This window comes from Astyanax mexicanus, chromosome 10, assembly GCF_023375975.1.
Source record: "Astyanax mexicanus isolate ESR-SI-001 chromosome 10, AstMex3_surface, whole genome shotgun sequence".
Classification (NCBI taxonomy): Eukaryota; Metazoa; Chordata; class Actinopteri; order Characiformes; family Acestrorhamphidae; genus Astyanax; species Astyanax mexicanus.
The window spans coordinates 41296394-41309223 of record NC_064417.1 but is presented as its reverse complement, the minus strand read 5'-3'; the positions used below and the strand labels follow the sequence as shown (position 1 = coordinate 41309223).

The 12830-nt window shown below is 38.3% G+C and overlaps 1 protein-coding gene across 2 annotated transcripts in view; it reads right to left on the bottom strand.

Annotated features, from left to right (window-relative positions):
- mid2 (midline 2) overlaps positions 1-7509 on the bottom strand; it is a 220751-nt gene extending 213242 nt beyond the window's left edge. Inside the window, exon 1 of one of the 2 annotated variants that reach the window (XM_049483849.1) lies at positions 7223-7509. The gene's annotated coding sequence lies outside the window, so the exon portion shown is untranslated. The remainder of the gene's footprint in view (positions 1-7222) is intronic. The other variant, XM_049483848.1, reaches the window with a different exon arrangement.
- Between the last annotated feature and the right edge of the window lie 5321 nt (positions 7510-12830).

The following is a 12830-nucleotide window of genomic DNA, read 5'->3' as shown; positions in this document are numbered from 1 at the left end:
CTTTATATACAATAAAACTAGTGCTAGGATAGGTTTGGCTGTCTGTAGCATTTCTAAATGTATCTAGCCTTTTTTCCAGCCGTGTAGCTCAGGGCAGGATTGAACTTTTAGGGGGAACTCTTCAGAATCACAACAGCCTCAGTCTGCTTGGCCTCATGCTGAGGACAAAATAACACCTCACGCAGTTCCATGCTTTGAAAGCTGTCTCTAGAAATGCAGCACAGCTTCAGCGACTGCCTATCACGCGTACAGTAGAGTGGGCTCCATTGAGTCATCAGTCAGTGAGTGCTGAATGTATAAGGTGAAAACAATGAAAGAGGGTTTAAATCACCCCACTAATTATAACCAAGGCACAATGAGCAGTTAGTTTACTGGCAAGAGAGATAATGCATGAGTTGCCAGTAAAGTCAGAAGCATTTTAGGCGACTTTACTTCAGTTTATTCCAGTACGTTTGCCATTTGATGATTTGATGATATTATCACAATACATTGTCCATGATAAAGATGATTTATAGCCTATGTGTCAATACACATACCAATATTTGATGCCACATATCATAAAAATAAAAACATAAAACATAAAAATGATATGATATATTGATATATCATTGATGTTTTGAGGCTGGCATTGCCAACACCAGCAGCAGGTTGCACCAGCTAAATATACAGTAAGTTTGATCCTAGGCTAAATTAAGGTATTTCAGTAGTTAGTTCAAGAAGAGCAGCATACAGGACTTTGGTTGCACCACAGAGACATACAGAGAAATGCATCTCAACTATTGCTTAGTGTTGTGTATTTAAATAATAGTAGATTAAAACGCCATTTCATAGACTGAACTATTTGGCCCTCTGCAGCCAATCATGAATGTTCTCTAACATAAACATAAAAGTATTTAGCTGCATTTCATTTGAACTAGGGCTGCAACTAATGATGATTTTGTTAGTCGACTAATCTGATGATTATTTTTCCGATTATTCGATTAGTCAACGATTATTTCTGCCATGTTCTCAATCTCTAAAAACAATAGAAACCTCTGAACATGAGATTTATAAGGCATTTAAATGTCTGGATGTTGTTTAAAGGTGATAAGTTCTGATATTTAGTGATTAAATATGTTTTATATCTGATGTGTTTGGGCACTTTTGGAGACACAGACTAAGTTGAGTGTAAACTGTGTGAGTGAGACATTTACCCCCTATTTATCTCCCATTGCGTTTTTGTCCCCAGCACTGTGTGTAATGCAGTACTGTTATAAACTAACAATTAGTCGACAATGAAATTTGTAGTCGACAAATTTAAATAATCGACATTGTCGATTATATCGACTAATCGTTGCAGCCCTAATTAGAACTCAGCTGTTGGAATTTTCACCTAGTCCCACAATGCAGATTTCCTACTTAGAAAGGAAAGAGTGGGAAGTGCCTCACCAACCCAGGCTTTTATCTCTGTTTTCTAAGCTGATGATCTTATCCTGTGCAACAGAGGTAACTCTTGGTCTTCCTTTCCTGGCATATGTAATACTGAAGAGGATAAAATACTCCTAAATAAGCAAACACCAGGCATTATAGATTTATTGTTGTCAGTTTCCAAGAATTTGACAAAATTCAATATTCTGCACGTGGAGTAATAAAGCAGTGACTTTAGTAAATCAAATTGGGAAGTTTATAGCATAAGTTTCAATAAAAATATCCATATTTGACGCCACATATCATTAATATACTGCAAACGAAAAGCAATACGATATATCGCCTCATTGATGTTCGGTCCCACCCCTCTTCCTGACCAGCTGAGTTGAGAAACCATTGGTTTTGATGTAAATGCACAGGAACTTCATCTTCAGCGTCCGCATGCTGAGAGTGAAATGAAAAGATTTCAGTTCCCCGACCATTTCTCCTTGGCCCCTTGGCACGGGAGAATGAATTACAGTGATGCCAATTACAAAAACTGTTAATCAATCAGCCCCAGGGCCGCACTTACGTAAAGCGTTTAGCTCCACATGAACTCAAGACCCTCTAATTGAATATCAGACCCCTGATGAGGAGCTAACAGCATTAATGGGCTCCAGCCCTCCTCCTGGATTCTTGGCACCGGGGACCGTGATGGAAGACACATCCATCTCCGTTCTCTCAGCAGATACAGCCTCCAGCTCTTCCACAACCAGTGGGAGACTGCCATCTCTGGAATAAGAATAGCAAGCACATCGCCTGCAGAAATAAGAAATGCATTTGACACACTGGGTCAGCCATGGAAAATTACCTTCTGCACTTTTTCTGATACAGAAGAAAACTTTTCTTTTCTTTTCCCCCAGTGTTTCATCACAGCGCTTTATCTACACCACAGAAGAAGAAAAGTTGAAGTGCCCTGGCAGAAAGCCTCAGGGAAGAGTTTTTTTCTTTTTTTTCATTAAAATAATGCAGGAAAAAGAATGCTAGAAAACAGTATGGCATCAAAAAAAAAGCAAACAGCATGGCCTTTTCAAAAGATCTCAACTAACTCCCAGACTCGATCCTTGTCTAAAAGTCACCATTATAAGCTGACAGGAAGCTGAGAAGAGCCAAAATAAACAAGGGGCAAAGCTGGACTAAAACTGAGAAGATCATACTCTTTCCCTCTTTCACTCTTTTACTGCTTAATGGAATCTATCGTAGACTGGGGTTACACTACAACATTTTCTTAATCTTGCTTTAGTCTTAGCCTGGGCACGTGGGCTTTAACCTCAAGTGGGAAATATGAGGTTAGTACCTAGTGTGTTTATAATTTGCTACAAATGTAAATTTAATTAAGTACAGTACAGTAGGTGTGAAATTAAAATATCAGAAATCAGAATATTATGTATTTAAATTTTGTATCATCGTTTATTTAAAAGTTTTCACGTAAAAATAGTAATTAATTTTTGTGTTGTGTTTAAACCCAGCCCAGTAGATAGCAGTGTTGCACTCATTACTGTCATTAGGTTCCTAATGAAAGTAAACTTTTCTTTTACTCATAATTTTTTACATATATATATATATATATATATATATATATATATATATATATATATATTATGACAGTTTTCAAAACTTCTATTTAAAAATCGCAATATATCATACTTAGGATCATGATATTTATGGTATTGCCAAGTTCTTGCTAAGACACAGTCCTATTATGTAGTGCCCCCAAAATTTTAGGAACTTTTTAGTCAGGTTGAACCTGATTAAAAAGATGGTGCAACTATCAGCTGTACTTTTCAATTGCTAATTCTCAATTGCTGTACTACTAATTACTACTAGATCTATAAACAAATGCCATCTTTGCTGTTGCTCCATTTGAAACTGCACAGAAATCCAGAACACAGGACCTTCTTCCTGTATTTACTTTCTTGCTCCGCCCCAGACAGGTCTGACCAATAAGAAGAGAGAAAGCTCTGTTTGTGATCCGATCAGCAACATTCAACACAAAACATGAAGATCTGACACATAATATCTAGGTTGCTATGGTTGCTTTCATAGTATCTGTATCCTGTACAAGTAGGGAAACATAATAAGGTGAGTGCCAGTATTGGTGCAACACTATATTTTTCTTCTGTGTGAAAACAAACCGAACCAAATTCTCAATCATTAACTAGTTTCGAATGGAGAAAACAAACTATAGGTGTAAACAAATATGCCCTTAATTGCAATCGTCTGACCCAGACAGACTTAGAAAGAGGCCGCTGACAGATCCCTCACGTCCTGATGCCAGGTACTTCCTCTCGGACAAAGCGCGTCATCCGAGCTGTCCAGCTCATTAAAATGCAAACGCTACTTCACTCCTTCAGCAAACAAAGGATATGACAGATGGCTGTGGAGATAGCCACCAAGGAGAAATGCTTAGTGTTCAGGACTGTATGCACTGCAGGGGCTAATCTGGGTGGAGCAGCGGCTGACGTGGACTCTTCTGCTGTGCGTAAAGTCTATCGGCAAACAAGGCGTGTGATAGATTCACACTCATTACCGCTACTATCCAAACACAGCTCAATCCAAAGGAGTATGTAAGGCTTGAAGAAGCCCAAGACACACACCCACACGGTTAAACTTGAAACCTGAAGGAAGAGCTGCCACCCCAGCCAATGGAAAGTTACAGTCTAAAGCTCTGTGGCTGAGGAGCCGGCAGCGTAGGAAGGCTAACTGTCATATTATTCCTGCTGTCGTGGCCGTGGAGGTGCAGTCGCTGATGCAGGTGATGGCCTCCTGTTGACATGGCCTCCAGCTCCTACAGCTAGCACAGTCACAGCTATGACAATGACAACACATTCATATTTCTGTGCAATAGGTAGAAATACCAGCCTGCCAGAAGCTGCAATATTATTAGAATTATACAGAATATACTTAAAAATACAATAACGATGCTGAATTGTTTTAGTTTGAAATATAGCTATAACTCACACTGTTTGATGGATGTCTTATTAGTTACTTAATCCACTGTGTCATACAAGTGTGAACTGAAAAATATGTAATTACTTCTGTCTAAGTTGAAAAGTTTGGGAAACAATTAAGCCTTGCTTGTCGAAAATGAATTTCCCCACATTTGCAGAATGTCTGCAAAATGTCTTCTTTATAACTCCTTTATAACTATATCACCCATATTTTTTATTATTATTATTTATTTCAAGCGTAATCCTGTGTAATAATTTCCAGTATTGTGCACAATGAATTTGCCAGTGTCAACACTTTTAGTGTAAAAAAATAAAATAAAAAACTTGCAGTGTTAATTTAACTCTAAAAGTGTTTTTAACACTGGCAAATTTACTGTGTGGCTTTTAGAGGCAGAAAAAAAACATTTCATATATATTTAGCACCAATCAACAAACCACTAAACATAATATTAATTTGTTTATATTAGGGTTTGTATAATGTTAATTTATTATAGGTTAAGCACGTAATAAAAAAAAAGTAATCAAATCTTAGCAAAGTAAAGCAAATGTAGGATGTGTATGTGCCAAATGGAATCTAATATATGGATACATATATTTAATATATCGTTGCTTTTAAACTAATTTGAGCTAATCTCATTTTAATAACCTTTTAAGTTTAACAGGGAAGAAAACCATAGGTTTTGAAACTTTCAATCAGTTGAATCTCGAATTTTTGCATTGTGACTGAATGTCACAGGACAAAAAAAAAAACACAGTATATTGTCTTAATACATTTTCCATGTCCCCTGTAAGTCAGGGAATACTGCGATGACACATGTGTGGATATATGTGTGTGGTTGCACAGTTAAATATTGATTACAGTCATTCATGGTATGTAATTACATGTGTGCATCAGTGTCAGTTAAACATAGCAGAACATTCTGTCCATCTTACCATGATTAAATCTGAATTATGATTTTTAGTAATAAAAACAATGAGGACCCTAATTCTATACCAGACAAGAGCTGTTAAAGAAACAGACATTTTACACAACTAATTACACACACTATGTTACATGTAAAAAAGCACACACACACACACACACTATGTTACATGTAAAAAATCACACACACACCCACACACACACACACAGACACACTATACTACATGTAAAAACACACACACACACTATACTACATGTAAAAAACACACACACAAACTATATTACATGTAACAATTCACACATACTATATTACATGTACAAATTCATAAACACACTATATAATGTAAACAAATTACACTATTAAATACAAGTCAAGTGTTGATGTGTGTAATGTAATTGATTTGTATCTGTACTGTACTTCCCCCATAGATACACTGTTTCTTACACGCATTGTTAGTGTTACTAAACAGTTATTACATGTATTAAAAGCTGTGACTAAGAAAAAAATATGATTTGCATAGAAATTAGTTTTTTTAAATTTTGTTTTTGCAATGTGATTACTTTTCAGCAGTGACACATATGCTGAGGCAAGATAAAGTCTCAAACCAATGCTTTTTAATGCTCCAGTGTGTTTACAAGGAAATAAAAGTCTGTAGGGATTTGTGGAGTGTGTCTGGCCATTTCTTATTATGTGTTCTTGTTTTTGCATGACATCATATTTTCTTCTCAAGTTGCATTTCAAATCTAAGGAATATGTTTACCAAGAACCATTAAAGTTCCTGGACGAGTTTTACTTCTTTAAATACAGAGAATTCATCATCTGGTGACTTGCTGATGAGAACAAATGCAAACACCCAGCATTCATTGCCAATTCAGCACTAATGCAAATGCTCACTTAATGTGTTTGAGAGCATCAGTTGTGTAGTCAAGTGGTAGAGTCGGTATACAGTGAATAGCCCCGTATGAGTAATGTTATAATCCATATAATATCAATAACTACTAATAACTAAAGACAATAAAAATTGTGTAATTGAAAAGACAATCAAATGTTATGATGAAACTGGCTCTCATTAGGACTGCCCCAGGAAAGGAAGACCAGGAGTTACCTCTGTTGAACAGGATAAGTTTATCAGAAACCACAAGTTAACAGCCCTCCAGATAAAAGCTATACTTTTACATTTACTACATGATTCCTTTTGTATTCCTTCTAAGTTGGATAACTTGAGTATTAATTTACAAAGTAGGAAAACTTTTAACTGGTACTGGAGTTGCAAGAGGTTCCAGTCTCCAGCAGGTGAACTGAATCAGAGTCACCTGAAGTAACCTGATTATTAATGCTCTATCTTTCATATTCATTTACATATAATTTGGCATTAAATCGGAATTTACTTGAGGAGGAGCATGAATATGAAAATGCAGGCTCATGCAGAGTTGAAGAAACATCTAAACATCTGGAGGCTTGAATTAATTCATTTTAAGAGGTCATCTGTGTTCAGCAGGACTTCAGAGACCAGTGTAGACAGACCCTAAAGCCCACAACTGTGGACTGATGCTGGATCAGTACTAAACAGAAGATTAGCACCAGGACTACAACCTTTAAATTCTTGGAGCAGAGAGACAGCTTATGCATCATTAATGGCATTAATAATAAAAGATGGCATCAAACGCGTAGTGTCTACTACTGCTACTACTGCACACACACACACACATTGACGCACTCACACATACGTAGGCTACAGTAGGCACGAGGTGCAACAGCTGGGTTAGTAGCGTAGCGTAGTGCACGCTCACTCACCCACAACAACAAACAACACCAGCAATGAACAAAACGCTACAACACAACAGGGGCGCGCGCGCGCGCGTTTCCATGCATGCGTACGTAACGTAACCAAAGCTCGCCTACCTCACACGCGCGCACGGACGGACGATCCTCCGCTCGCTCCAGCGTAGACGCGCGTAGAGGCTCGCGCTGCCGTTTCACCGAAAGTTGAGCGAGCGCAGCGTGGAGCTCCCCTCGCGCGCTTCTCCCAGCTGCTGTCGTGAAAATAAAAAAGGCGCCTGCTGGAGAGCTGGTCGCTCTGCTTTCTCTCTCGCGCTCTCACTGGCCCCCGTGCGCGCGTGCTCGGCTGTGGACCATATTCCCCCTCCGACAGGCTCCTAGAGTAACACACACTCCCCGAGGACACGTGACCATCCCACGGGAAGAGCTTTCACCCAGCTCTCTTCTGTATACACACACACGCATACACATGCGCGAAACTCACGCGCGCGCGCGCACGCACACACACACATTTGCACCGACTCCCACTCAAACACTGGAGCATGACCAGCAAGAGTGTGGTATTGTGGCTACATGCTGATGCTGATTCTTTACTGGGATGTGAAGGCAGCACTGGGCTGTGTTTATCTGTGTGTGTGTGTGTGTGTGTGTGTGTGTGTGTGTGTGTTCAGTGGCCTATGCCACTAGAGACCCAGGAGTCAAACCACTGGCATTCTTGTTACACAGACCATTAGCAAGCAGCCAGTTTAGGATGACTGCTCTCCACTGGTAGCAGGTTTTGCAAGCTCTAAACCTGTTTTTGATGGTGAAGGTGACTGAAAGCGTTTTTCCAGGCAAAACATATCTTATGCTGTTAGGTTTTAGTGGGTTAACCAGCTCCTGACCATCATAGTTCATGTTTCATTTGATTCTGGGAGGTCTACTGGTCATGTTGGTTGATCAGCTTGGTAATTTGGTTTAAAAAGCTTGGTAATGCTGGTCTTGTTGGTATACTATCTTGGTTTTGTTGGCAATGCTGGTCTACTAGTTAGGTCATCAGTCATCTTGGTCTGTTAGCATGGTGATACTTGGTGTTACTGATCGACCAGCTTTTTTTAGTTGGTCATGTTGGTCAACTAGATTGGTTGAGATGGTCAAGATGGTCAACCAGCTTGGTTATGTTGGTTAACCAGTTTGGTATTGGTGGTCGTGTTTATCAAGCAGCTTGGTCTTGGCGGTCATGTTGGTCAACTAGCTTGGTCATGCTGGTTATGCTGGTCAACCACATTGGTCTTGGTGGTCATGTTGATCAACCAACATTTTCATGTTGGTCGTGCTGGTCGACCATCTTTTTAAAATGCTGGTTATGTTGATCACCCAGCTTTTGCATGTTGGTAATTATGGTCGACCAGTTTGGTGTTGCTGGTCATGTTGGTCAACCACCTTTGTCTTGGTGGTCATGTTGGTCACCCAGCTTGGTTATGGTGGTCATGTTGGTCAACCACATTGGTCTTGCTGGTCAACCCACTTGGTCATGCAGGTCAACAGCATTTTTAATAGAGATTTTCTACTGAAAGGAAAATATGGTCTATAGGTTAAGTCCTTGTCCAGCATACAGATCCATGGTGTTTAGAAAGGAAAACAATTGAAGGGTTTAAACTAAACTAGTGATTCCCTATTAAAGTACATTTAAGTACATACATATATTACATTATTACAATGTAAAAAAAAACACAATACAGAAAATCTAATATAATTGACTTGTATTGTACAAACTATTGCCTATAAACAATTGTGTACAATAAAATAGTATCTATATTCAAAATTATATAGGATTGTATTGGCCCACTACAGTGTAAACAGCAAGAAAACTAATGACTGATTGGTTTTGCTGTAAAACACTCAGCACAGGCTGAAGTCACATGGATCAGGAATGAGCACCACATTCCTGCACTAGACCACATTGGACCCCGTCCACTACAAGCAGATTTTAAAGTGGAAAATCTCTCCTTGGAACTTTTTCATGGAGAGAGAGAGAGAGAACTCCCTGTTTCTCCATAATATAAGCACTCAGAGAGAACAAATGTTGCACAAGTAGGTATTTAACACAACTTTAACTTCAGAAATCTCCACATAAATAACTTGTGCAACCATTTGTCTCCTTGGAATGCATAACGTGGGCATGAAAGCCCTTTGAAAGCGAATTAGTTCCAGAGTGTAAAATGCACCAGGATCAGAATCACTGGCTGACACTGTGCTGGCTGTTTGTGAAACTCTAGTGCAGCTGAGGGAGTAAATTCTGACTGCATGCAAAATTTGGAATGGCAATTACTGTGGGCGGAAGATTCCAGCCCGAGTAACTTCACGCTCTGTACTGTGCATTAAAGATAATACCCTCAGTGATGGAGCACTCTTCTTCACTGAGTCTAATATTGTGCTTAATCTATACTACAGCTTCCGGCACTCTATAAAACCCTGCACGCCACTGATCACATTAGCATTCACGTTCAATATCGCTGATAATTCCCACATCGGCTGATTACACACACGCATGCATCTGCAGTGTAAAGTAAACAGATGAGATGTAAAAATAAAGTCCAAGTCAAATGAAAGGGCAAGAGGGGCTTAAAGAGCTAAAAGGCTGGAATCCCTTGAGAGGCATCTGCATGAGATAAATTCTCATTCCTCCTGTCTCTGGGGACCTTCAAGGACTTGAGTAATAGGCTCTGAATATACTATAGAGATGCTTTGATGCATGTGGGCCTCAATCTTAATCACTCTAAAAATGATACTCTATTACTTGCCTGAGAAAATCATTGATAGAGTAATTATTACTTCATGAAGTGATGATAAGCTAATCATTTACAATATGATAATACAAATTGAACCTGTCTTTTTTACAGTATAATATTATGAGATTGTGATATACTATTAGGATTGATTGCAAGAGTTTGGCAAAGTACTATAAATCATACAAAAACACATATTTTTTTTCCCCTTTTTAACTACTTAATAAAAGTCAAAAAGTAGTGTCTAAGTACTTACCACTGAATAACTTATAGAATTGCTGTAAAAAATGTACTAGGAACTATGAACTAGTCCCAGGACTTTTGCCATGTCACATGGAAGCTTAAGAACCCTGCACTGACCTGTGGGAAAAAAGATATGTTGACTCAACAAGCCAGATGCTTTTACCTAAATCAGTAGAAGATGAGCCTTTTATCCTTACTTAATTGAAATACGTATATACAACTGTTTTTATTTTCTTAACTCATATAAATACACTTTATGTTGACTAAAAACCAAAGTGCCCACTAATGCACTAATGAAATCAACTACCTTTAATCAATATCAGCACATTTTTTAATTGTAATTATTTAGAGGTGGTAGCCAATGGGGAAATGACTACAAATTGACGGTGGGTGTCATTGACAAGAGGTTTCAGTTGTTAATAGTCTTAGAGACTAATTAACTCACCACATTAAATAAAATCATACAAAATCTCTTTTTTTGTGAATTAGAGTGGTGTTAACATACAGAATAAATTTTACTTGAAATTAAATTTGTTTGAAATTGTAATTTAGAGTCTATACTAAGCCAGAAGTACAGTACATCCTAACTAAATTGCTAAAGTTTAAGTTTGGAAATCAAAAATATTTAGGTTCATGTGGGGGATAGTAGAGAAAAGGGGGAAAAAATAATAATACATAGAAAAAAGAGAATTAATAATAATAATAATAATAATAATAATAATAATAACTGAACAATTTGTAAACTACAAGAGAAAAAGGAAAGGGGGAGGGAAAAGAAAAAAAAACGGATTATAGCAAACAAGATACAAATATTAGGAAACAACAACAAATAGATCTGAATATTTACAGAAAAAGAATGGAGAAATAGAAAAGGAAGATATATATATATTTTTTTTTCTTGTTTGATGTTATGTGGTAATAGATAGAGAGAGTAGAGAGAAAAGAGACAGAGAGAGAGAGGTAGGTATCTGCCCTAAGTGTGTGTGTGTGTGTGTGTGTGTGTGTGTGTGTCTGTGTATGTGTGTGTGAGCGAGTACAGGAACATTCGGGTACAGGTGTTAGATTTAAGGTTATTGTTAAAACGGTTGTATTAGTGGTGTATGAGTGATGTGTGTAGAGAGCTGATGGAGACACTAATGTAAGAGGTTGTTTAATGCTGATGGTTCAACTTACTTTTAAAATAGTTCATGTTGAATCCTTTTAAAAAGGTCAATGCAAAAATCCTGCTTTAAATAAATTAAACTAATCTTTTTTTTGTCAATAAAGTAGTGGATTGAGAAATGTTAAATGCTGGCACAACACACCCAACTTTGATAAGCCACGTCGCCTTGCCATGAGCACGTTGCCCAATATCCAACCTGGCTAACAAGATAGCACATCACAATTGGGCATTCCCAAGATGTCCCCGGAGATGACACATTGTGATACATGTATGTACCAGTATATCATGAGTGTAGGCATATCTTTGTATATCATCGTTGGCATGCAAAAAGTGACTATATAATGTAACACAACATATACAACACATTTAACACAAATGCTTAGAAAAGTACACATTAATCTATGTTTTTCTCGATAGCATGTGACAAAAAAAACGTAAATATTACTTGTTACCCTGCCCATCTTAATTAATAACTAAAATAAGCTGGTTTTAACAACAGATGCCTTGTTAATGGTTGCATGAGCTTCAGACTCAACACTCTCTGTTCTTAGATTAACAGTTAGGATGATCCTAACACTAACAAGCTTAAGGCCACTAGGCCATAATCAATAGTGACAGTCCTAGTCTTATCACTATAAGCTGTCACACTTGCATTAGAAGTAAACACTAATTTCCAGTGTTTACTTTCATCATGAGCCAAACAGAAAACCCTGAATAAAACAGCTGCTCTGGTTTTAATAATCCAGAAAATTAGTAATCACTATCAGATGCTGCCAAAGTATTTCTTGTTGTTGTGCATCATCTTTGCTGCACATGCTGCATTCCTTTGTGCAAAAGGGCACCTTCAAAGGCAAGAACAAGAGCATCATCATCATCATCATCATCATCATCGTCATCATCATCATCATCATCATCGTCAACACTTAATCACCCAGGCCGCTGGCAAGTGTGCATAGAAAAGCCTGTAAGAAAACAACAAGTGACATAAAGACTTTGATTCTGAGGCTCCGAGTGCTGCCACTACGATCAGAAGATCGCTGGTTCGAATCCCGTTCATGTAGCTTGCCATCGGCTATTGGAGCCCTGAGAGAGCACAATTGGTCTTGCTGTCTCTGGGTGGGTAGATGGTGCTTTTTCCCCACATCACTCCAAAGGGTGATGTCGGTCAGCACAAGGCTGCGTCTGTGAGCTGATGTATCGGAACCGAGTCGCTGCGCTTTCCTTCGAGTGTGCTGTACTGTTACTCTGTAGGTGGTGGCTAACTTCACATGTATCAGAGGAGGCATGTGCTAGTTCTCACCCTCCTGCTGTTTGGGGGTATCACTTGTGATGAGGGGATTCCTAAAGAGTGGGTTGTGTTATGTGTAAATTGGAGAGAAAATGGAAAAAAAAAACTTTGATTTTAAGCTAAACCTTTCTTTTCCTCAATTCGACCCACAGGCTTCTTCCAGAAGACATCTCAGCATGTTTATCACCTGAATATTAACCCAGCAAGACTGGCCTACACATCATCTTTGGCACTACAGGTCTTTAACACAATCATCACGTCTTCTCCATT